The sequence below is a fragment of the Capricornis sumatraensis genome, chromosome 16 (genome assembly GCF_032405125.1).
Source record: "Capricornis sumatraensis isolate serow.1 chromosome 16, serow.2, whole genome shotgun sequence".
Taxonomy (NCBI): Eukaryota; Metazoa; Chordata; class Mammalia; order Artiodactyla; family Bovidae; genus Capricornis; species Capricornis sumatraensis.
The window spans coordinates 33,219,465-33,245,235 of NC_091084.1; the positions used below are offsets into that span (position 1 = coordinate 33,219,465).

A 25,771-nucleotide genomic window follows, 5' to 3' on the forward strand; every position below is an offset into this window, starting at 1 on the left:
TCAAGGGGCCTCTCAGGATAGCCCGAGTGCAGGAGGACAGGCCCTTCCAAAATCCCAGAGCAGAGATTCCCAGGGCAGAAAGGGGCCTCAGAGACCATCTTCTCCAATCTCTGACCATCTGGCAAAACCCTATCAAACAGATTGATACCTCCTGTTTTTCAGGTAAGAACTTTCCCAAATGTCTGTTGCTGGGATAGGAAGATGTAGCTCAGACACCCAGGAGCTGTGGGAATCCTGTTGCGATTGGAGGGGGAAAGGTTGTCTTCTCCTGCACCTGTGCGGGCAGAAAAGCCTCAGAGCTGATATGCAGCCCAACGGAGACAGAAGGTGACGGGTACTCTAAGGATAGGAAGCCTGGAGGTCCTAGCACTGGAATATCCCCATTCTATAGCCTGGGAGCTTCACTTAGAGTCAAGTTCATTTGTACACTCAGGAACTCAGAGATGTTAATTCCGTACGCAGTGTGCCATGTGCTGTCCCGGGTGCTCTGGGTACAATGATGAGCAAACTGAACACGGTCTCTGCCTTCCCCCAGCCTACATGCAGCCAGGAAATTGGACAAGTAAATAAGCAATACCTCGGGCTTTCCTGGCGGTCCAGTGGTTAAGAATCCATCTGCCAGTGCAGGGTACACAAGTTCAACCCCTGGTATGGGAACTAAGATCCCACCTGCTGCAGGGCCACAAAGCCTGTGGGCCCGCGTGCCCTAGGGCCTGTGCACTGCAGCGAGAGAAGCCCCTGGGTGCAATGCAGCTAGAGAGCAGCCCCCGCTCACAGCAACTAGGGAACATCCATGTGTGGCAACAAAGACCCAGCGCAGCCAAAGCTGAGTAAATTTTAGAAATAAGCAGTACTCTTGGGGGAAGGGGAGTACTCTGATGCCAAAAGCACAGGGCACTAAGGGAGCCGGGGTTCAGGGGCACCCAGCCTGCTCCTGGGAGCCAAGAGAAGGCTTCTCAGCAGAGACGATGGAGAAGTGACTCCTGGTGTCCAGCCGTGTGGTGTGCTGGGCAGGGGTGGAGGAGGGGGGAGGGGCAAAAATGGCAGAAAAATGAGCCCAGAGTGGCAGGAAGTGAGAGAGGGCAAGGAAGCAGGCATGTGGGTCCCTTGAAGCCGCTCAGGCAAAGCAATCTGGGACCATCTCCAGCTCAATTGGGGAAAATCTCCTCCGGCTCAGTCATTTGTGTGCTCTGTGGAGACCTGTGCATCCGAGGTCATGGACTCTGCTGTTTTTGTTTTCTCCTAAATTCAACCTCTGCCTGCATCCTGCAAGGACAGGTTATGCTCTGCCTCTGAGGTGGCAGCTCTGGTTGGTAGTCAGTTTTTTCTGATGCCTCCTCACTTCCTTCTGTGGCCCTAGTTGGGCTCTCATGGGCCTAGGAAAGTTCATCTTCTTCATTTTAAAAACGATGAATTATTTTATTGATTTATTTTTGGCTGCACTGGGCCTTCACTGCGGTTTGATGGCTTTCTCTAGTTGCCACGACTGGACCTACCCTCCAGCTGCAGTTCGAGGGCTTCTCATTGTGGTGGCTTCTCTTGTTGTGGAACACGGGCTCCAGGTTGTGCCGGCTTGGTGGTTATAGCGTCAGGGCTTAGTTGCCCCACAGCATGTGGAATCTTCTTGGACCAGAGATCGAACCTGTGTCCCTTGCATTGGTAGGCAGATTCTTTACCACTGGACCACCAGAGAAGGTGGTCCACCTAATTCTTCTTGATGGCCCTTTAAACACTTGAAGTCAGCAATCATGTCCCTCCCAGATCGCTTCCCCTGGATGGAGACATCCTGCTCCTTCAGCCACTTCCCCTATGATTTAATTTCCCTTTGTGCTACTAGCCTGGACCCTCTCCTTCCCTAGTTTCCCGTTGTCCTTGTGAAAATGGTGTCCAGTTTGGCCCCAGTGCTTGGCATTAGCCTGGCTAGAGCAGGGATCAGAGCAGGAGATCCCCTCCTTTGTCCCAGATACTCTGCTATTATTAATACAACCCAGGTTTGCACTTTTCTTTTTCCAAGTAGCAGTTTATCACGGTTGGCTCATGTCAAGCTTGGGGTTCAAAAACAAATGAACAAACAAAACTGTATCTTTTAATAAATGTTCCAAGCCAGGTGTCCCCCGTTTATAGATCAACTATAGATTTCTCAAATCCAAATGTAAGACTTTGTATTTTCCATCCAAGATTTCATTTCCTTGGTTTCCCTCAGTCTTCTATTCTGCCAGTCATTTTGCATTCGGGTTCTGTCACCTAACGTGGTAAGAGCTCGCCTTCTGAGTTTTGTGGCCCCTGCAGATTTGGTCAGCATGCTCTGTATGTTGTCATCTCTGATACCTGCAAGCCCCCAGACCCTGTCTGATTACTCCATACAGGAGCAGGAGGAAGGCCGAGTGGGTACCCGTGCATCACTGCCACTGGGCTATTCAATCATTGTCACGTTGTAATTGGCAAAAGTGAAACAGCAGCGTGTTCTGTGTTTTGAGCCCTTTCCCCGGCTAGGTTTAATTGCAATGGGATTTATGACTGTCGCTGTAGGAGGTAATAGATGTGTCTCTTTCATCCTGTCTGGCTACTGAGGATTTCTAAGGGAAGAGGAGAGACAAGTGGAACTGGAACTAGGAACTCTGCAAGGTGGTGGGGAAAGTGGCGACCAGTGACTGGATGAGTGGCAGCTGTGAAGGTCGCCCTAAGAGATGTCAGGCATGAATATTCACAGTTCCCTGCACTTACAGTGCCTTCCCGGCCTTATCTCTTCACAGCAGCCTTGGCAGATAGGGAAAGGAGGGCTGGATTCTCCATTTTACAGAGGCGGCGATTGAGTCGAGAGTGGATTTGCAGCCGATTCAAAGTCCCGCCAAAAGTCAGGATTAGAACCGGGCTGAACTCCGGGTTTCAGGCTCTCATCTTCCCACTACCCACACCCTGCTCCTCTGGCATCATTCATAGGGCCCATCTCTGCTTGGCACTCTTCCTCCTCGACTCTTATATGTGAGGTGACGTGCATGGCAGCATGTTGTGAAGAGGAGCCTGGAGGGCCCGTCCACAGTTTCTGTTGTTAAGATAGGACTTACTGTGGGTGGGATACCTCGCTGGGCGTCTAGTGGGATGCAAAGCGTGGGATCCGCTATCCCAGCTTTTCAGTAGGAGCTACGTTCAATAATGTTAGGAATTCACTTAGCCAGGAGGCTTATCTTGATGTATCATCCACAACTCAGGGGAGTGTTGGGGTAAGGAAAGTACTAATGCCTCTGTCTGTTTCAACCTAGAGTAAAGGCAAGGGACTCTCAGAAAAGACCAGTCCTCTCTGCTTCCCTCCCTCCCTTCCTTCTCTCCTCTCCTCTTCCCTTCTTCCATTCATTCACCCTCCACTTATTTTTCCTATCAGCAATTATTTATTGAGCATCTGTTTTGTGTCAGGCACTGCTCCAGGTGCCGTGATCCACTGGTGAACAGGCAGGTGCAGGTTCTAACCTCTTGGAACTTAGAATCTAGTGGAGGAGACTGAGGACTAAGACTTACTTGAAAGTATCAAGTGCATCCTCATAGGGGAGGTGTTGGGGTACAGTAGGTCACTGAACAAGGACCTGGGAGCTGATCTGTGTGTCAGGGAAACTTTCCTAGAGGAACCTAGAGAAGCGCTTGGCAACCCTCTCCAGTATTCTTGCCGGAAACATTCCATGGATAGAGGAGCCTGGCAGGCTACAGTCCATGGGATCACAAAGAGTCAGACATACTAAGCAACTAACACACAGACACACACACTCCTAGAGGAAATCATGACTTAAACTGAGACCTGAAGTTTCAGTAAAAGGTAAGAATTAGTCCTGGTAAAGAGACCATGGAAGCATGGTGTAGTTAGAGCAAGAGGCATGTTCAAAGACTGGGGGCAATAGAGGACGTGATGTTTATGTGAAATGTAGGGAAACAGGGAAATGGAAAGAGATGAGCCTGGAGAGATATTCAGGGGCCAGATCATAAGGGAGTCCTGTTGAGGAGGCCTGGACTTAGGCCTAGTACGAGGGGAAACGTCTACAGAGTTCTGAGCAGGGAGGAACATGAGCAGGTTTCTGTTTTAGAGAGATTCCTCTAGCCAAAGTGAGAAGAACGAATTGAAGGTGTTCAGTTTGGGTCCTGCTGATTCTGAAGTGTCTCTGGGCTTGGCAGTGGAACGGTGTATCCTGTAGGAAACTTGATGTGTGGGTCTGGAGCTCAGAAGAGAAGTGCAGGCTGGAAATAGGAATTCACCATGTCTCTGCTAGCACTTAGGCACTAATGCTAGTCCTGAGGTACCGGGAGTCAGCTCATCAAAGCCATAGTTATGGATGCCACAACCGGGAAGGGCAGGGGACCTAGAACAGAATCCTGAGCACTGACCTATGAGGGCAAGCAGATAATTCAAGAATGGAAGCCACCTTTTAGGGTCGCAGTGGAATCCAACAAAAGCTGTGGGTCTTCTTTCCAGAACAAAGCAAAATAAACCAAAGCGATGGGACCCTTATGAACTCCTCAGAAGTTAATCAGTGACCTCAGATGAAGGACCCCTGCTCTCTCACACCTCCCAGGAGGGAGAACACATCTCCAAGCCTTTCTTTCCCTAATCGTCTGATCCTGCCCTCTCTGTGTCTCCTCCCCACCTTCCTGTTTCCTTTTCTAGACATTCGTTTTCTCCCCCAGTGACTTCCCGGTCAGGTACGGAGAATGACATTTGCCAAGGGCTCAGGCAGGGATTCTCAAGTCCTGGTGTCTCCAAACCACCAGAACGGCAACATCACACTTTTACAGCATCACCTCTCACCAGGTTCCATGGGCACCTCGCCGGTTCCCTTTGGTGGGGCCGATAGACTCAGGCAGATCGTCCCACCTTGAGATAGAGCCGGGGAGACTGAAGCAGAAAATAGGACACGGCGTCCTCTGGGTTTCCACTTTCATTTATTTCAAATGAATTAAACATACTCTCCCTGTTCCCCTTCTTTGTGTGGATTCCAGGTGGGGGAAATAACCCAAGCAAAGACACAGGGGCACGACTGTCCTGAGAAGGAAAAGGGCTTCAGGGTCACTCAAGAACTGGGCGCATGGGATGTCCCCATTGTGGGGGTGGGGTGGGGTGGGGTGGGGATGGATGAGGCTGCAGGGCTGTCTGGAGTCTGACGGTGGTGGTCCTAAATGCAAGGCGGATGAGAAGTCAGGACTATTCTGTAGGTCGTGGGGAGCTGGCAGCATTTCTGAAATGGGAAAGAACATATCAGAGCTGAAGCAGAGGAACCAGAGCCTGATTTGCAGAAGCCCAAACGTGGATTTGTACAATTATAGAACTCATTAATTTACTCAACATGAATCGAGTGCCTGCTATTTGCAGGCTCAGAACTTGAACCAAGAGATGCAAAGATAAGATGCAGTCCCTGCCTTCAAAGAGTTGGCAGCCTGGCTGGGGAAACAGAAAGGCGTGATAAGTAGGTGGGAGGAAGCAAGGCCCTCGGCACCCCCACCCCAGCCACTCTCCCGCGTTGTGCAGGAACCCTTCCAACAGTGAGGGGAGGGAAAGGAAATCTCTCCCAGAGGCTGCCGGAGGAGAAAGCCTTCCCAAACAGCTGATGCTCTGACCAGAGCTAATGATGGGCTCATAGGAGGGGGGTTCTGAGACTTGGTCATCCCCTGAACCTCATTTAGAGTCTCAAGGCCCTAGACAAAACCCCATGTGCACAGCCCTGGGCTGAGCTTTCAGCTTGGGGGGTTAGAGAGGACGCGGCAGGGTTTAAGATCTAAACCCTCTAAATATTTGCTGTGGGGCCTCTTCATCCCCAAGAGGAGAGACAAAGTGGAGGAAGCAGCTCTCCAGCACTCAGAGGGGCAGTTTGTGGTCCAGCCAGGAGATTTCCCCCGATGACCGAATGACCTTTAAGGAGGTCAAAGGCCATGTGTCTGTGTATGCAATTGGGGAAAGGAGAGGGTGGGACTAATTGAGTAAGTAGCATTGGCATATATATGCTGTTGTTACTGCTGCTGCTGTTTAGCTGCTAAGTCATGTCTGACTGTTTGTGGCCCCATGGACTGTAGCCTGCCAGGCTCCTCTGTCCATGGGATTTCCCAGGCAAGAATACTAGAATGGGTTGCCATTTGCTCCTCCAGGGAATCTTCCCGAATCAGGGATCAAACTTTTGTCTCCAACTTGGCAGGTGGATTCTTTACCACCTGTATATATACCCTTCCATGTGTAAAGTAAATAGCCTAGTGGGAAGCTGCTGTATAGCGCAGGGAGCTCAGCGTGGTGCTCTGTGATGACCTAGAGGGGTGGGGGGATGGGGGCCCAAGAGGGAGGGGATATATGCATACATAGAGCGGATTCACTTTGTTGTATAGCAGAAACTGGCACAATATTGTAAAACAATTATTGTCGTTGTTGTTCAGTTGCTAAGTTGTGTCTGACTCTTTGCGACCCCATGAACTGAAGCACTCCAGGCTTCCCTGTCCTTCACCATCTCCCAGAGTTCACTCAAACTCATGTCCATTGAGTCGGTGAAGCCATCCAGCCATCTCATCCTCTGTCACCCCCTTCTCCTCCTGCCTTCAGTGTTTCCCAGCATCAGGATCTTTCCCAGGGACTCAGCTCTTCACATCAGGTGGCCAAAGTATTGAGGCTTCAGCATCCGTCCTTCCAGTGAATATTCAGCATTGATTTCTTTTAGGATTACTGGTTTGATCTCCTTGTCTAAGGAGCAAAACAATTATACTCCAATAATAAATTTTTTTTCATGCCTTGAGTCCATTGCATTAATGTGAGCCAGGGGCTGGGGTCACCAGGCTGGGCTAATGCAAATGTAGCTGAAGAATGAAAAATAGGGAGTGACTGCAAACACACGGGTGGCGGGCAAGGCTGCAGGAACAGATGCCTCCAGAAAGGCCCCCACTGGAAATGTTTGCATTGTTGCTGGGGTAGAGACAGGCTGTCCTCTGGGTTCCTTCCTTCCTTCTGTCTGCTGAGCCTACTTGCGCGTATGTAGGCATACCTGTGATGCTGAGATGGTGGAGAGAGACAGGGTCCACTCCTCTCTTTTGCCACTGCCCCCTTTCCTCCTCTTCTATATAGAAGGAATGTTTAGGGCCAGGACATTTGAACCCCAAAAGCCACAAAACTGGGTTCTATCCATGGTTCGTGACCATGGCTGTATCAGCTGACCTCCTTGGTCCCCATGTTCTTCCTTTTAAGAAGAGAAATCAGGATCCTGTGGCATCCTATCTCATAGATAATGCGAGGAGGCTGAGTGAGGTAGTAGAAAAGAGTGCCTCAACAGGGAACACCATCTGGGTGTGCGGGGGTTGGACCAGGGAAGCCCAGGTGCCTTGTTTAGACGGGGTTGTGGGCAGGAACAGGCTCTCAGAGCTGAAGCTCAGGCTCCAATCCCCACCCCGGGGGCACCTAGCAGCTGGGTCATCCACACAGAGCTGAGCAGAAAGTCACCAAGGCTGCCTCCCTGGCCCCCACTCTGCCCTGCAAACCGAAGCAGTTGCCTTTGAAAGAGGGCTAAGGAAATTCCAAATAGAATTAAGTCAGTTCAGCTCTTTTTCCCCCTTAAGTGTCTGCCTGCAATGCAGGAGACCAGGGTTCAACCCCTGAGGCACCAAGATCCCCTAGAGAAAGGAATGACAACCCACTCCAGTATTCTTGCCTGGAGAATCCCAAGGACAGAGGAACCTGGCGGGCTGCAGTCCATGGGACCACAAAGATCTGGACATGACTGAATGACTAACACTGACACCCACTAAGTGTCTGTCTAGACACACACCTGATTCCTGGAAAGGAAGGTCATGCCACCTGCTCACTGCTCTGGGTGCTGTGAAGCCTGGCGCCTTCCTCCTGCCATCTCCCCTCTTTTCTCTTTTTTTTTTTTTTTAAATTTTAAAATCTTTAATTCTTACATGTGTTCCCAAACATGAACCCCCCTCCCACTCCCCTCTTTTCTAACTCCCTCCTTCCTCCACCTCCTCACCAGGAATGAAGACGGGGCAGTCCTGTGACTGTCACTGGAGGCCCCCAGGAAGCTGGCACACGCCAGATGTGCATGCTCCCCTCTCCCGCATCCGTAAGTCAACCTGTAATGCCCAGTCTTCACCCAGGCATTCCAGAAAACGCAGACTTCCTGCAGACTGAGGAGGGATGTCACCAAGCCACTAAGATGCTAAAGCATCCATATTCAGGAGAGGATGCTCGCCAGTTTCCATTTTCCCTGAGGACAGACCGAGGAGAAATAGGCATAGACAGCAGCAAGCCGGATTTAGGCTCGGGTTAAGAAAGAGTACGATGCCGCTGAAATGCATGATTTTCTGGGCCCCGCGCTCCTGCTTCTCTCCAGTCTTCTAAGCCGGGGACTCTTAACCTCCAGCTGTAAGTACAACCTGGCCCCAGCGTGGGATTAGAAGGATGGAAGGAAGGAGGGAGAGGCTCGCATACTGAACATTGTCCTTATGCTGGAGCCAAAGCTGCAGCTGAGCCAGGAGCTTTCGTCCTCACCTCGCTGGACAGATGGGTATCCGGGGATGCTGCCTTGGGAGGGTCAGTCTGGCTGCTGTTGCCTCTCTCCCAGCCCAGGAGCGGCCAGCGCCCACCTTGGTCCTGTTGTGACTTTGCCTCTGTGGCTGGTCCCCTACCTCAGGCTGCTGCAGGACCCTCCTTACCCTATTTCCTGCCTGCTTCCCAAGCCGGCTGCCTGGTCCTTCTCTCCAGTCCCTTCCCCATCTCTCTGCTGGGTTTTCATTCCCTGCTGACTCCAATCCCAGCCGTTTCATGACGGGCTGAGCCCCAGTTTTAATAAGAGTTGTTAATCATGGGGATGATTTACTTGGAATCCTTTGTAGATTAACATGGTGCTTAGAGAAGTGAAACAATAGGTTTTTACAATATAGGAAGATTAGAGGAACTTCTCTGCACGCACGTAAACCAGTGTTGCCTATCAATTCGCCTGGCTTAAGTAGAGGTGGGGGTGGAATTGACCAGATGGCCTCCTCCCAGAGATAACTTGAAGAAGATGAAGGTTTTAGAGTCAGATCCAGATCCAAACCCCAGCTCTGACCCTCACTGCCTGTGTGATCTTGGGCCCAGCTACCTGGCTCCTTGCATCTTCAGTGTCATCTCTCTTGGGAAGTCAGACTAATGATAGCACCTCCCTTGTAATTGTGAACATGAACTTGAGGTGCAGCATATGAATCCATTCTTCTTGGGCTTCCCTGGTGGCTCAGATGGTACAGAATCTGCCTGTAATGCAGAAGACCCGGGTTTGATCCCTGGGTTAGGAAGACCCCCTGGAGAAGGGAATGGCTAATCCACTCCAGTATTCTTGCCTGGAGAACTCCACGGATAGAGAAACCTAGTGGGCTGCAGTCCACGGGGTCGCAGAGAGTCAGACAGTCCTGAGCAACTAACACTTTCTCACTTCTCAAGAGAGGGAAAGCTCTTCATCATTTCCTTTAGGCTTCAGGAGTCCTGAGTTATTTGTAGACACTCTTTCTCACACTAAAAAAGGTATTTCATTTCATATTCAGATTTATCTGAACTGAGTTAGAAAAGTTTCTCTCCCATCTAATATTTAAAATTGGGAAGTTACAAAAAAGAAAATTAAGGGACAATGGCTAGACTTATTACAGAAGAATCCTTCTTCTGCATACTGATGTTTTCTAGGGTTCTTCTGCTAAGAGAGCATTTGGGTCCACATTAGATGCTATTATCTATTTGACAGAGAAGCTGAGACGCCAGGCTGAAAGCAAAAGGCTTAAATAGTAGGAGCTATTGGGAACCTTTGTTTCTTAAAGATCAATTAGAGAAAAGGGTAAGATGGATCAGAAAAGTCAGATTTGGGGAAACTGGGATGTGATATATAAACATTGACACTGTTTCAGGAAACATCTTCTGCACAAAGGCACATACACCTGAATTGCGGAGCACTGCCCTACCTTGTACTCGGAATGCAGATCACGTTGAGTGTGTGTGTGAGTGTGTGTGTGTATGTGAGTGTGTGTAGGGAGAAAAAGAGAAAGGAAGGAAGGAGGGGAGGGAAAGAGAGGGTGAAATTGAGAAACGGGGGCCCCTATTGGCACGGCCTTTCAAACTACTTCTGCCGGTCACAGTCACAGCACATTGAACTCTGCGGGGCAGGATTGGTCATGAAATCAATCAACGCTGCATTTTGTGTCTGACTCTGGTTTATTGCAGACTGTTTTCTCCAGACATCTTCTGATGTGTTCGCAAATGATTATAGATTTTTCTTACCACATTCCAGGTCTCAAGGCTGTGTCCCCTGCAGTCCTACACCTATGAGGGCTAAGACGCTCTCTGGGACAGTGCTGGGCCCCCGGACTCCCAGCCTGGACAGGGTGGGAGTTGGGATCTGAGGGTGTCATCCTGCTTTGGTCAGGACAGCTCAGGACTGGAAAGGAAATAAGCTTTCAGGTGGGCGACAGTGATGCCCAGTCACGGGCAGATGAAGAGGCCGAGGAGGCTGGAGAGGGGGAGGAGGTGCTGACACCAGGAGAAGCAGTTTGGGCCTTATGTTTAGTCTATGAGGGTGTAGGTTGGGAAGAGGCGGGCGGGGAAGGTCTACTGAAGACTTATGTTACAAGAAGTTTGATGTGGCAGCGTGCAGTCTGGGTTGGAGAGGAGGATGTTGGAACTGGGAAGATGGATTAACAAGGTATTGCTCTCTTCAGTATGTGACAGAAAGGATAGAGGAGATGTGGGTGTTGATGCAAAGGAAGAGAGGGAAATGGGACAGAGAGAGACACACACAGTTAAGCACGAGTCTCAGTTACAACCATTGGCTGAGTTTCTTGTTCATGCAGTCACTCTTTCATTCTTTCCAGTAGCAGCTATTGAGCAGCACTGGGAGGGAAATCGTGGCTCAAGCGTTTCTGAATTCACTTCTTTTTTTTTTTTTAATTATTTTTACTTATTTCTTTGGCTGTAGGTCTTAGTTGTGGCACATGGAATCTTCAATCTTTGTTTCAGCATGTAGGATCTAGTTCCCTGACCAGGGATCAAACCCAGGCCCCCTGCATTGGGAGCATGGAGTCTTAGCCAATGGACCGCCAGGGAAGTCTGCTGAGTTGACTTTCTGATGGAGGGTTTATAGTCACAAAAATAGGCAATTACAATAGCCATGGGGACACAAAAGAGGGGCGCTGGCTGGGGGCTTGGAGTGGTAGTTCAGGAACACTTTTTGGAAAAAAGCAGAACAAGCGACCTCTAAGCCATGAGCTAGTCAGCAAAGCCAGATGCTATCATGAGGCCCAGAGAAAAAAGCAGGCATGGATGAGTTCGCCTGGTTGGCAGTGAGACATGGTTGATGACCTGGGAGAGGGCAGTTGGGGGAGGATTAAAGCTGTGGCAAAGCTAATGTGTTTGAATCTAGTGTCTTAATGATTTGAATAGGAGATCACCGCCACTGAAAAGATAGTTTGTTCCTCAATGTTCCCAGGAGGAGAGGGCATGCCTTGCCTCACCAGGGACCACACAGGGAACCACTGGTATGGGTCAGGAGGGCGTGGGAGCTGGGGGCAGTGTGGTCAAGAGCCTGTTGTGGTTTCTGCACGGAGGAACAGGTGAGGCAGCATGCATGGGCTTCGGATTGGTTAGTCTGAATAATCTCAGTGGGTTCTGGGGCACAGGGCCTTTCTCTAGTTGCCTGGTACCTACTCCTGAGAGTGACGAGGACAGATGGCTAGTGTACCATGTATGGAGTATACCTGCATCGAGAACACTCAAAAAAGGAGGAGGTCGCGGTGTGGGCTCTGTGTTTGTTGGCTGTTTTGGAAAAGTGCCCATATGGGCTAGCTGTTTAATATCTCTTGGAATTGGGTAACCCTGAGAGGGGCAGTTCCTCCAGGGTCAGCAAAACCCCAGATGTAAGGCATCCAAATACAGACAATCGAAGACGTGGTTAACACAGGCAGTTAAGGGACTCATCATACATGACGTCTATTGGACAGTATCTGTATGTCAGGTATCCTTCTTAGTCATTTACATGTTTTATCTCCACTCTCACAGTGAATTAAGGAATTAAGTAGGAATTAAGTACTACTCGTTTACAGATGAGGAAACTAAAGCTCAGAGAAGTTAAGGAATTTAAGCTAGATCACACAGCTAGCACTGGGCCTGGAGTACTGGGCTGGTCACTGGGCCTCCTTAGCAGGTGCCAACAAGACACAGCAGAGGCTATAGAATCCTCATTCCATAGTGATCATTTTAATGCAAATTGAGAAGTTCATGCATTTCTATCTGGCATTTTTCTTTCCAAAACTCTCCATTAGATCCTACTGCTTCCACCATGAGGGAGGTAATAGCATTTTACAGGAGAATTAACTGCGGGTCAGAAAGATTTTGAGGCTTTTCCAAGGAGACATCTTGATTCTGCCGGGGAGTTAGACTCCCAGCTGTGGTTGTTCTGAAAGGCATCGGCATTCCCCTCTCTGGGCAGCCGAGCAGGCTTCCCCGAGAAACATCGCTTCCTTTATTTGCATTCGCACAAAGCGTCTCTAGGTTTCAAGGAATCTCTTGCAAGCCCTTGTGCTGTTCTTTCTATAAAGAAGGGGCAAAGAACAGTCTGTGCCGAAGCCTTTGGAGCATTCAGGGAATCCAAATGAGATTTGCTCGGTAATTATGTTTTCCTTAACGAAGTTTCAAGGAGGCGGTAACTACCAGGGCTTTATTCAGACACCAGTCATTTCTCATCAGTAAATGGTGCTTCAACAACAGAATCATAAACAGAAGATTTTGATGGGTCCACATTCCAAAGGCTGCATGAGCTGGAGAGGGAGAAGGGAAATATTGAGGTTTGGGGTTTTTGTCTTGACTTCTGATAACTGGCCTTTCAGCTCTGTTTGGGTGGGTCAGGTTCCAGTGTGAAGAACAGGCTTCAGTTAGTATTAACTGTTCTTAAAGGTGCCACAGGGGTTGCTTAAGGATGCCAGGGCTCAGCTGCCAGCCTGGGAAGACCCTCTGGAAGTCTGTGGGGCAAAGTATCTTCCTTTACCCCTTATAGATGATTAGACAGGGAGCCTGCAGGAATGACTGAGCCTTTAGGTGTATTGTAAATTGAGCAGTAGCATAAGAAGGGAAAATTAGCCCTTGGGGACCCCTGTGCTGCTGGTCATTAGGAACAGGATCTTATCAAGGTCAGGACAGTTTGCAGCCAGATGGCGTTGATTTCTGATTTGTCACTGAGTTGTCTTGCCTGGACTTGCCCCCTTCTGAATTTCTGACCCACCTGCAGTGGGCTCTTGCCTCCAGTGCCCGTTCTCAGTGACTCCCACCTCCTGCTCTCTGGGCCTTGTTCCCAGCCCCTGTCCTTTGCACTGACCCTGGGCTGGAGGGAACAGCTGATAGATCTCCCTCTGAGAAGCATTCCAGTTATCAGCACAGCGAGGGTAAGGCGTAACGGCCAGGACCTAGAAGCCTACCATTAACCAGCTATTCCCTTGCTCCCTGATGCTGCTGCTGCTAAGTCACATCAGTCGTGTCCGACTCTGTGCGACCCCATAGATGGCAGCCCATCAGGCTCCCGTCCCTGGGATTCTCCAGGCAAGAACACTGGAGTGGGTTGCCATTTCCTTCTCCAATGCATGAAAGTGAAAAGTGAAAGTGAAGTCGCTCAGTCCTGTCAACTCTTAGCGACCCCATGGACTGCAGCCTACCAGGCCCCTCCGTCCATGGGATTTCCCAGGCAATGGTACTGGAGTGGGGTCCCATTGCCTTCTCCCCCCTTGCTCCCTGGCCACAAGTAAATCACTGAATCGAAGAGGGTCTGGGTCAGACTGCCCTGGTGGTCCAGTGGTTAGGAATCTGCATGCCGATGCAGGGGACATGAGTTTGATCCCTCGTCCAGGAAGATCCCACATGCCTCAGAGCAACTAAACCTGTGTGCCACAACTAGAGAGTAGTCCTCACTCTCCATGACTAGCGAAAGCCAGAATCCAACAGTGGACCCAGGGCAACCTAAATAAATAAATAAGTAAAAAAATTTAAACAATTTTAAAAGTTAAAATCAAAGAAAGTCAGGATCAACAATTTGGAAAGTGAGGTTCAGAGGAGAGCAGTTACTTGAATACAAAAATGTACCCAACTGATAAATTTCAGGCTTTGGAACTAGACCTTCAACCTAAGTGTCAATTTTCCCACAGAAAGTCACATATAAAGCTTGCCACATACCGTAGTACTTATTCCCAAAACTGAGTCAGCAAGCCTTGCCCAGCCTTACTGAAGTGGCCAGGACAGCTGAAAATACTTATACCCTGTGAAGCTCTGTATTACTTCTCAGTTCTCAGTTTTTAGCAGGGAGGTACCTATTTTAAAAAATACTTCCAAAGTTTGAGGCATAATAACATACAGTAATATTCTTTTTTGTAGTGTACAATTCTGAGTCTTGACAAACACATGCAAGCATGTAGCCACCAGTTCAATCAAGGTATGGAATGATTGCATCACCCCCTGAATGTTCCCTGTGTCACTTTGTTGTTAACCCCTGCCCTGACCCCCAGCTCCTGGCAAACACTGATCTGTCTTCTGGTCTGCTTTTGCTGTTGTGGAAAGATCCTATAAGTGGAGTGATACAGTGCTGTAGCTTGAATGTGTTCCCTCCAGAATTGTTGGGATCTAATCTTCCATGTGATGATATTGGGAACTAAGGACTTTGGGAGGTGATTAGGTCAGGAGGATGGAGCCCTCATGAATGGGATTAGTGCCCTCATAGAAGAGGCCCCAGGGAGCTCTCCTGCCTCCCCCAGCGTGTGAGGACCCAGCAGGAAGACAGCGGTCTATGAAATAGGAAGCATACCCTCACCAAGACACTGAATCTGCTGGTTCCTTAATCTTGGACTTTTCAGCCTCCAGGACTGCAACAAATAAATTTCTGTTGCTTATAGGTTGCTTAACCTGTAATATTCTAAAATATACAGTATATAGCCCTTCCAGTCTGGCCTTTTCCACTTAACATAGTGCTTTTAAGAGTCATCCGGGTTGTTGCCAATATCAAAAGTTTATTCCTTTTTATTACTGAGTAGCATTTTGTTGTATGGATGGACCATGGTGTGTCTATTCCTGGACCAGTTGAAGGACTTTTCAGTTGTTTCCAGTTTTGGAAGACCGCAAACAAAGCTGCTATTTTGTAATAATATAAACACAGGGGGCATTTTATAAATTTATTTGGTCAACTCTGATTTTTCAATGATTGAAGAATGAGCTTTGCTGGCATTCACTGGACAAGTGCTCTTCAAAATTCTGGAGAATCCAGCACAGTGAAGATATAGCAAGGCTTTTAGCTCTTCTACGGTGAATTTATGTAAAGTATAAACTTATATATTCTGCATTTACAAATACATTTTATATATTTGTAAACGCAGGATATTTTTGTAAAAATTTAGTATACATTGAATTTTCCCTGAAAATTCACTAAGCACATTGGGAAGACTGTACCTTGCTTTGTTCTGCATTTTACCAAAAGTTGGTCAACACTTTGGAAAATCATAGCATCCTTTATCACTCTTGCCAACTGAACTTGTGGTGTTTGAGCTGCCAACACAACACTTTTTGTATTAGTTTGAATTTATAGTTGCTTTGTTCGTGGTGATGCTACATAAAGGTGCAAAAATCTGACTCCTTCCTTCTGTCTTCTAGTTGAGTCATACTCAAGCATTTGCATAATGAAATACTTATTATTTTGTCATAAATTACTTTTAAATTACTCCTTTGTATTATAACTAGGGGAATAAGGTGAATTAAAAAACAATTAGGTTTGCAGTTATATATGAATTTTTATTTTGGAATAGAAAAGCTTTATCATAAAGTATTGGTTATAGAGAAGGAATGTTGATTGTAATAGAATTGAAGACCACTCCTCTTCCCAAGAGTTGTGTGGTCAATATAATTTGTCCAGCAGTATAGACAGAACCATGTCCTGAGAGAAAGGTTTAGATTGGCAGCTGGCAATTTTAGGAGAATATTCATGTTCCAGAGTTCGCTGTAGCAGGGCTTAGTTCCCTTGGCTATATCCAGAAGCATTTGGAAAAATAATCAGCTGATAAATATTTATTGAGCACCTATTATGTTCCAGGTGGCATCACTATCCACAAGGAGAATTCTAATGGTGGCAGGGGTGGGAAGATGTATATATTCCCACATTTGTATGTATTTATACATAGACATAAATGAAAAAGATAATTGCTGGCACTGATAAGTGCTAAGAAGAAAATAAAACAGATAACAGCTTTACCTCCGGGATTAAATAAGTCTCCTCTGAGTTTGTACATGAAAATGAGAAGATGCAGTGTTGAAAAGATCCAGGGAAAAAGCATTCCAAACGCAGGAACTAGCAGGGGTAAAGGTGCTGAGATGAGGAGCATATAGGACTTTTCGAGACAAAAAGAAGACCAGGTATCTGGAACCTAGAAAATATAGGGAAGCTGGAGGGAGAGAGCATCAAAGAAGCCAGAAATGATGCAGGTCCTACAGGCCAAAGTTACTTGTTGGGATTTCACTTTTAGCAGTGGGAAGCCTTGGGGTTGTGTTAAACATGGGAATGGTATAATCTGGCTTTTTTTTTTTTTTTTTTTTTTTTAAAAAGACCGCTCTAGCTGCCCTGAAGGGAGAGTGGAGGTAGAGAGACCTGGAGCGTAGTGTAGAGATCCAGGAGAGAGGTGGTGGAGACCTGGATCAGGGAAAGGCATGGAGATGGCGGTTAGCAATTGAACTAGAAATGCGTTTTGTATAGGAGGAACGGCCAGAGCCGACGGATAGGATTAATTTTGGAGTCTTGAGACTGACTCCTCAGGTTTTGACCTGAGCAATTGGGAGGGAAGTGGTGCCATTTATTGAGATGGGGAAGATTAAGAGAGGTGATAGAGTTGAGGGGGATAGCAAGTTAAGTGTGAGACACCGATTAGACCTCCACGTGGAGGGAATTCGCCAGCAGTCCAATGGTTAGGACTCTGTGCTTTCACTGCTCTGGGTCTGGGTTTGATCCCTGCTGGAGGAACTAAAGATCCTATAGCTGTGTGGCACAGCCAGAAGGAAAATGGACATCCACATGAAGATAACAGTTAATAGTTGGGTATACAAAGTCAGGTGAGAAATGCAGTGTGGAGATAAAATTTGAATGTTATCAGCCACAGAGATTTTGGAAAGATAGTGGCAGCATAGTATTTGAATAGTTTTGGATCTTTCCCAAAATCCCCACATAAAACAACAGAACAGTGAGATGATAAAACCAAAACCCCATAGGCAACATTTATAGTAAAACTAGGTGATAAGGTATCCTCTAAATTGCAATCAGATGGGCAGAAATCATTAAAAATACAAGATCTATCTTAGTGTCCATACGTGAAAAGCAGAGAGAAAACAGAGGGACGGTGGGCCTGAGAACAGAAGAGCCTCCAAGTAGCACACAGAGATATACTCAGCGGAATATATGGCGGGGCGCTTGGACAGTAGCAGCTGCAGCCAGGGCAGCAGTTACATGGTCCTGCTCACCACGATGGCAGGTGACTGCAGGGAGCCCACCAGCTGGACTGAAGCAGCTAGACCAGAGCAGTTGCCACGTTTTCTCAAACCTGATCTGCCAGGGCTTCTTCTTGCTAGGGTCCCCACTGGATAGTAGGGAGTGGAATCCAAATTGTGGAAGGTTAGGATAATGAAAAGGAAAGGAAAAGAAGAAAAAGTCCAGAAAAAGATATGGGGAAGGGAACAGAACCAAGAAATTTCAGAAAGCAAGCTACTGTATTTTTCAGTTCAGTTCAGTTCAGTCGCTCATTCGTGTCCAACTCTTTGCGATCCCATGAATTGCAGCATGCCAGGCCTCCCTGTCCATCACCATCTCCCGGAGTTCACGCAAACTCATGTCCACCGAGTTGTTGATGCCACCCAGCCATCTCATCCTCTGTCGTCCCCTTCTTCTCCTGCCCCCAATCCCTCCCAACATCAGAGTCTTTTCCAATGAGTCAACTCTTTGCGTGAGGTGGCCAAAGTACTGGAGTTTCAGCTTTAGCATCAGCCTTCCAAAGAACACCCAGGACTGATCTCCTTTAGAATGGACTGGTTGGATCTCCTTGCAGTCCGAGGGACTCTCAAGAGTCTTCTCCAACACCATAGTTCGAAAGCATCAATTCTTTGGCGCTCAGCTTTCTTGACAGTCCAGCTCTCACTGTATTTTTAACACTACATAAAACAATGGAGGGGGGCTGCCCTGGTGGTTCAGTGGTAAAGAATCTGCCTGCCAATGCAACAGACGAGGGTTCGATCCTTGGGTTGGGAAGATCCCCTGGAAAAGGAAATGGCAACCTCGTCCAGTATTCTTGCCTGAGAAATTTCATGGACAGATGAGCCTGGGCAGGCTACACCCCATGGGTTGCAAAAAAGTCAGACATGACTTAGTGACTAAACGACAGCAAAATAGTGGAAGAGGATGCTATGTGGAGTTAGAAAAGACACCTAAGTGAGGTCTTTTTCTAAAAGTTCAGGAAAACTCTATTCACTTAAAAATGAAATCATTGTGTCCAAACTCCATAAAAGTTACTGTAAGGAAGACAGAATGAGAATAATATCCCTGTAGACAATGAAAGCACACCAAAACAAACAACACCAGCAAAACAAACAGAAAAAAACCACCAAACTATAACATGCTATTTCACAATAGGCCAAACATTAAAAAAAAAATAGTACAACATGAAATATGATCATATTGATATCTAGAAAAATAAATGTAGTGATAGAATTCAAGAAAGAATGAGAAATAAAAGGAAAACATTTTATAATGAAGAAGTAAACTATAAGGAACACAAGAGCAAATAAACACTACAAATAGTGCTGTATGAGAAATAGGCATAAAGGAAAGAAAACTGTAAAACCGAGAAGAAATTAGGAGATAAGCATGGTTTGAGAGAAAGTGACATATTGAAGGAAGACAGAAGATCCAACACGTAGATAACAGGTATCCTTGAAAGGAAAAAAGAAACCTAAAGCAAATAGCAAATCATAAAAGTTATATTCAAAAATCTTCCGAAATTGAAAGAAAATTTAAAGCTGCATATTCAAAAAACACCCTGTGTATCTGAGAATATTGATCCAGAAGGACCAAAACTTGTTCTAATAACATTACTAGGGTTTAAAGAAAAAGAAAAAAAAAAACTCTCCTTTGAGCATCTAAGCAGAGAAGTAAGTGATTTACATGAAAAAGAAAATGATACTGTCCTCAGACTTTTCTACAGCCATATGTTATGACAGAAAAAAATGGAGGAACATGTTAAAGGTACTCAAAAAAGAAAATGGGAACATGAGCCAAAGATTGTATATTCACCCAAAGTGACATTCAAGTACAGACAGCACAACTATCGTTAAAATTTGCTGTTCGGTCTCTCAGTCATGGCTGACTCTTTGCAACCCCATGGACTGCAGCACACCAGGTTTCCCTGTCCCTTCACTGTCTCCTAGAGCTTGCTCAGACTCAAGTCCATTAAGCCGACGATGCCATCCAAACATCTCATCCTCTGTCGCCCCCTTCTCCTCCTGCCCTCAATCTTTCCTAGCAAGAGGGTCTTTTCCAATGAGTCGGCTCTTCTCATCAGGTGGCCAAAGTATTGGAGGTTCAGCTTCAGCATCAGTCCTTCCAGTGAATATTCAGGACTGATTTCCTTTAGGATTGGCTAGTTTGATCTCCTTGATGTCAGGGACTCTCAAGAGTCTTCTCCAGCACCACAACTTGAAAGCATCAATTCTTCGGCACTCAGCCTTCTTTATGGTCCAACTCTCACATCCATACATGACTACTGGAAAAACCTTCAGTTCAGCTCAGTCACTCAGTCGTGTCCGACTCTTTGTGACCCCATGGACTGCAGCACACCAGGCTTCCCTGTCCATCACCAACTCCCGAAGCTTGCTCAAACTCGTGTCCATCGAGTCAGTGATGCCATCCAACCATCTTATCCTCTGTTGTCCCCTTCTCCCGCCTTTGATCTTTTCCAGCATCAGGGTCTTTTCCAATGAGTCAGTTCTTCACATCAGGCAGTCAAAATATTGGAGTTTCAGCTTCAGCATCAGTCCTTCCAATGAATATTTAGGACTGATTTCCTTTAGGATTGACTGGTTTGATCTCCTTGCAGTCCAAGGGACTGTCAAAAGTCTTTCTCCAACACTACAGTTCAAAAGCATCAATTCTTTGGCGCTCAGCTTTCTTTATAGTCCAACTCTCACATCCATACATGACTACTGGAAAAACCATAGCTTCGACTAGACGGACCTTTGTTGGTGAGGTAACGTGTCTGCTTTTTAATATGCTGTCTAGATTGGTCATAGCTTTTCTTCTAAGGAGCAAGCGGCTTTAAATTTTGTGGCTGCAGTCACTATCTGCAGTGATTTTGGAGCCCAAGAAAATAAAGTCTGTCACTTGTTTCCACTGTTTCCCCATCTGTTTGCCATGAAGTGATGGGCCCAGATGCCATGACCTTAGCTTTGACTGTACTGACCTTTGTCGGTAAAATGATGTCTCTGCTTTTTAATCTGCTGTCTAGGTTTGTTGTAACTTTTATACTCACAGAATATTGTTCCCATGAGTCCTTCATAAGGAATCTACTAGAAAATTGAGTTTGAACAACCCTATGGCCAGAGAGATATGGATGTTAGACCAGCGGTGAGCATTAAGCTGTTATTTATAGCAACAAAACTAAGTGAAGTTTCCCAGGGCTACATTATAAGCTGCAATGGCTATATCATCTGACAATGCAGATATGTTATTAAGAATAGGGGAACAGAGATGGCATATGCAAAAACATTTAAAATCTTTTTTAATAATCATAATAGCTGGGAGTGCTATTAGTATTGCGACTGCTATTCTGAGACTGTTGTATGTATGATGTGGAATAACACAAATGAATCATTATAGTCATTCTAATTCTGTCTTTCCTGTGTCCTTGAGAATCTGGATTCTTAGTGCAAAAGAATAGAAATATAAATATAGTCATAGAAAAGGCAGAGTAAAAATCAAGTAGACTTGAACTTGAACTTTTGATCTTATAAACTTTGATACTTATAAGCTGTATATTTTATTTTATATATAATATTTGTTATTTCTGTCTATAAATAGATTTTTCATTTTGCCCCCTATCTCTGTCCACTGAAGAAAGGCCTAGAGACTATGACCAAGAGATGCACCAGATTATGGTTGTGCTATTCCGTTTCTCACTGAAAGAAACCAGGGCTTCTTGGAGACATGGCTGACCCCAGGTTTAGGCAGAAAAATGTACAAAAATACCACGTGGAGCAGTCATGTCCAAAGGACTTAGGTGCTAACTTAAAGAGACTCTCACTGGTCAAAGATGACAATTTGAGCTTTAATAAGGATAACAACTGCAATGGATTGAAACCGATATTTAAACATGGGTTTAATATGTTTATATCCATGAGTTCATAACAGCATGTGAAATATTAACTAATTGGTCATCATTGCAGGATGACAGGGAGCAAATTAATTATCTTGAAAACCATGTAAATAAAAGGAAATTAGCATTTATCCTGTCATTCCTATGTGAACTGTGCCCCAGGGTAACAGAGTAATAGATAAGGGGCAGCATCTCTGTATACAATTATTCAGGTTGATATGTGAAACTTAAATGAATGAGTGGACCTAGAATCTAGATGTTAGACACTGAGCACCAATAGTTGGTAATACTGCAAAAAGAATAAAAGGCAGACGTTATGTGCCTTCTGATGAAAGAACATAGCGTCAATTATAGGCTCAGCTGAAGGTTTGAACCTGAACTTGACCAAGTCTCTGGATCCAGCAGCTGATTTATACGAATGAAGAGACAGAAAAGTGTATTGAGCTGTACCAGGAGTGTGCAGGCAACAGAATCCTGACTGTGGGGAAACCTCACAGGGTAAAGGAACAGGTGTACTTTAAGGAAAAGAAAGAGATGAAGGAGAAATTTGTAAGTTAAAAGAGAATTAAGACAAAGTTCCTCAAAATGGGCAAGACTAAACTACAGTATCTGGGAATGCACTTGGGTGATAAAACCCTAAATGCAGAAAAAATACACAAGAAGTGATTCCTATAAAAGTCAGGAAAGTGGTTACTTTTGGAGGGGAGGATGGGACTGCAGTTGGGATGGGAACCAGTAGGCCTTCTGGGTGCCTGCAATGTTGTATAGCTGTAGTCATTATGAGGTTGTTCATCCCCGAAGCTATTTATTTTGTGTGGTTTTTCAGCATCTATGTTTTATTTTACAATCAATGGGTAACAAAATATTTTAAAGTCATGAATGTATAGCTGGAATTTAAAGCCATGGGAAAGATGAAGTCACTTGAAAGAGAGTGTAGATGGGCGGGGGCTTCCCAGGTGGCACTAGTGGTAAAGAACCTGCCTGCCAATGCAGGAGATATAAGAGATGAGGGCTTGATCCCTGGGTCAGGAAGACCCCCTGGAGAAGGAAATGACAACCCACCCCAGTATTCTTGCCTGGAGAATCCATGGAGCCTGGCAGAGTACACAGTCCATTGGGTCACAAAGAGATGGACACGACTGAAGCAACTTAGCATGCTGGCACATAGATGGGAAGATGGCTCAGGACTGAATCTTCGAGGGGCACCTTGATGTTTGAGAAGGAGCCACTGAAGCAGGAAGACAAATCACAGCTGTGAATAAACAGATGAGTGAGATAGGACGGGACCTTAGAGAAGGAAGTATTTCAAGGTGGAGTAAATGATTTCCCTGGTTGATGCTTCTGAGAGACTAAGTGCAGCGAGGACAGAAGATTCTTCATGGTCCTTGGTGCAATGTAGATGACTGAGGACTTTGGTAGAAGCTGTGTTGGAGTGATGAGGATGAAACCCAACCCAATGGGGTGGGTTAAAGTGAGCATGGTCAGTGGGATGGAGATTGAGTAAAGACAATGGTTTCTGGGGATATGGAGTAGTGTGAGGTGCTATAAAGCCACCTGATTCAAAGAGCTGACTTGCTGGAAAAGACCTTGATGCTGGGAAAGATTGAAGGTGCAAGGAGAAGGTGGGGACAGAGGATGAGATGGTTAGATACCATCACTGACTCAGTGGACACGAATTTGAGCAAACTCTGAAAGATAGTGAAGGACAGGGGAGCCTGGCATGTGGTGGTCCATGGGGTGGCAGAGTGCGACACAACTTAGCGACTTGAAAAAAAAGGAGGGTGGGGCTGAGGCATGGATCAGGAAAGCCCTTGAGCCGTCTTAGTGCCAGGCAGGAAGGGCACCCTCCCCGGCCCCATGGCATGGGCGCTCTGCTCCGAAGATGAGCCACACAGTCTGTTCTGCCGAAATCCATTACCCTGGCCTCTGCCCTGCTCCGACCAGTGCTGTTTGCTGAGGTGACCAGGCGGCTAGTAGCCAGCTGGTGTTTCACATGCAGGGTGAGCAGGGCCTGAAGGGCAGGGGGGACTGGGCTTATGGACAACAAAAGCCAACAGTTGAGAGGATGCCAGTCAGATCAAAGCACCATCAGCCAGTTCTACTGATCTCTGTCTCCCTCTGCTTTGGCAAAGCCGAGAGAATTGATTCTCCCCATGTCTTGTTCATGCCTTCCCTTCAAAGCCTGGCCACAACTGGTCCTTTCTCATCCTGGTGAAGCAGGAGGGTCCAGACACGGTGCAGGCTGGGGTTACTGGAGACACAGCCAGTGGAAGCTGGCTCAGACATGCTGACAGGAGCAAGAGAGCCCTTCTTTCATTCAAGGATCAAAGCCTAAAGTTGGAGCAGAGAAGCTTTAGAGCAGGCTGGGTGTCCTCTTTGGAGCTGTCTGGCAATTTGAAGGGAGTTTTGGAGTCCTGATCTACTTCTGTCTGTCTCCGCAACCCACTTTACTTTGTTTACTGAGGCTACAGACCCCCCATCCTGGAGACACCCACCTTGCCCAGGAGCAGAGGCATCCCAGCAGGAGGGCAGAGTGAGGAGGAGCCAGACTTGAGTTTCCTCATGCCCACCTCATAGAGATGCTGCAGAGTGCAATGGGGTAGTGTCTTCAAAGTGCTGACAACTAGGCTTGCCATGCAGGTGGGGCCAATTTTAGCTGATCTGGTCTCTTAAGTTTCCTATTGGTCTGTCTGCTTTATTACCTTCTCTGTTGGGGAGTTTAAGACTCTGCGAGACTAAGCCTGGCCTCCTCCTAGTCTTGCTCCATATCCTGCAAATGTGCACTGCCCAGGAAGCTGTGAGATGCAAGGGACCCCAGAGATGGTCGTGTAGATGAGCCCATAGGAAAGAAATCCTTTTCTACTGCCTCTGGAGGGTTTTTTTTTTCCTATTATATTTTTCTCTGAGACAAAGTGTTCAGTCATCTCATACATATGTGTTAGAGCTAAAATTCTACATTGCTTTGTGGGTTATTTTGGAGAACGAAATAGACAATGAAACTCTTTTCCTCTTTTTTTCTCTGTTAATATCCCTCTGTCCTCAGGCAACAGCGCTTAGCATCAGTTACACATATGTGATTGTTTTCTAGCATCTGTGATGCATTTACCCTGAACTGGCCCAATTACATGCCTGTCTAATATCTAGGGTCCTGGCCTAAACTAAAGGTGACTTTTGTGGCTGTAAACAGAATTACACTAACAGGATCGCACATAGCCCAGACCCAGGACCCGTGTTGTAGGACTGCGCTCCAGCCAACTGACCTCACATGTGCTCAAGCCTTGTCCACTAGGACAGCCCATCTGGTGGCCAAAGTCTGCAGTTGGTAAATGCAGATGGCTGGTTTGCATGACACTGAACAGCTTGAGATCTGGACTACATGGACGATTAGCTGAGCTTGTGCAGATCCAGCCCAATATCTGGCATCATGGAGGTGTAGCTTGTTCTTTCTACCCCTTTATTTTAATTAAATGCCTGAGCCTGGCTGGACTCTGGAATCTACAGCCTGTTATAACTGAGTATAACAGTGGGTTGTAGTTTGACTTCTTGGAGAAGGCAATGGCACCCCACTCCAGTACTCTTGCCTGGAAAATCCCATGGACAGAGGAGCCTGGAAGGCTGAAGTCCATGGGGTCGCTAAGAGTTGGACATGACTGAGTGACTTCACTTTCACTTTTCACTTTCACGCATTGGAGAAGGAAATGGCAACCCACTCCAGTGTTCTTGCCTGGAGAATCCCAGGGACGGGGGAGCCTGGTGGGCTGCCATCTTTGGGGTCGCACAGAGTCGGACACGACTGAAGCGACTTAGCAGCAGCAGCAGCAGTTAGACTTCTTGGTGGCCCAGTGCTAAGGAATTTACCTGCTAAGTAGAAGACGCGGGTTTGAGTCCTGGGTCAGAAAGATCCCCGGAGGAGGAAATGGCACCCCACTGCAGTATTCTTGCCTGGAGAATCCCATGGACAGAAGAGCCTGGCGTATTGCAGTCCACGGGGCTGCAAAGAGTTGGATACAGTTTGGCAGTAGGCTTTTAGACTTTCAGAGTAGTGGGTTGTAGTTAGGCCACTGGCAAAGTCGTATGCTGTCCATGTAGGTGCTTCCAGTCTTTAATTGGAAGTTCAAGGGGACCAGGGACAATCACAGCTTGCCTGTCATCATAGAAGTAGCTCTGAGCCCCTGTCTCCCCTCCAACACACAGGAGTGACTGAGGCTCCAGCTAGAGTAAGGGTTGGGACTGGGCCATCCCCATAGGATCCTGCTGACCCCACAGAATCTGTAGCTGCCCCATGGCTTGGCCCTGCCTCCGCTAGGAGAGATCATCATGGCCCACCGTGCGCTACACCCACACAAGGAGAGGGCAAGTGACCTTCCAGGGA

At 46.9% G+C, this 25,771-nt stretch overlaps 1 protein-coding gene across 1 annotated transcript in view; it reads left to right on the forward strand.

Moving 5' to 3' along the window:
• The window catches only part of GRIK4 (glutamate ionotropic receptor kainate type subunit 4), a 344,872-nt gene that overhangs the window by 61,568 nt on the left and 257,533 nt on the right, over window positions 1-25,771 (forward strand). The gene's annotated exons all lie outside the window — the stretch shown is intronic.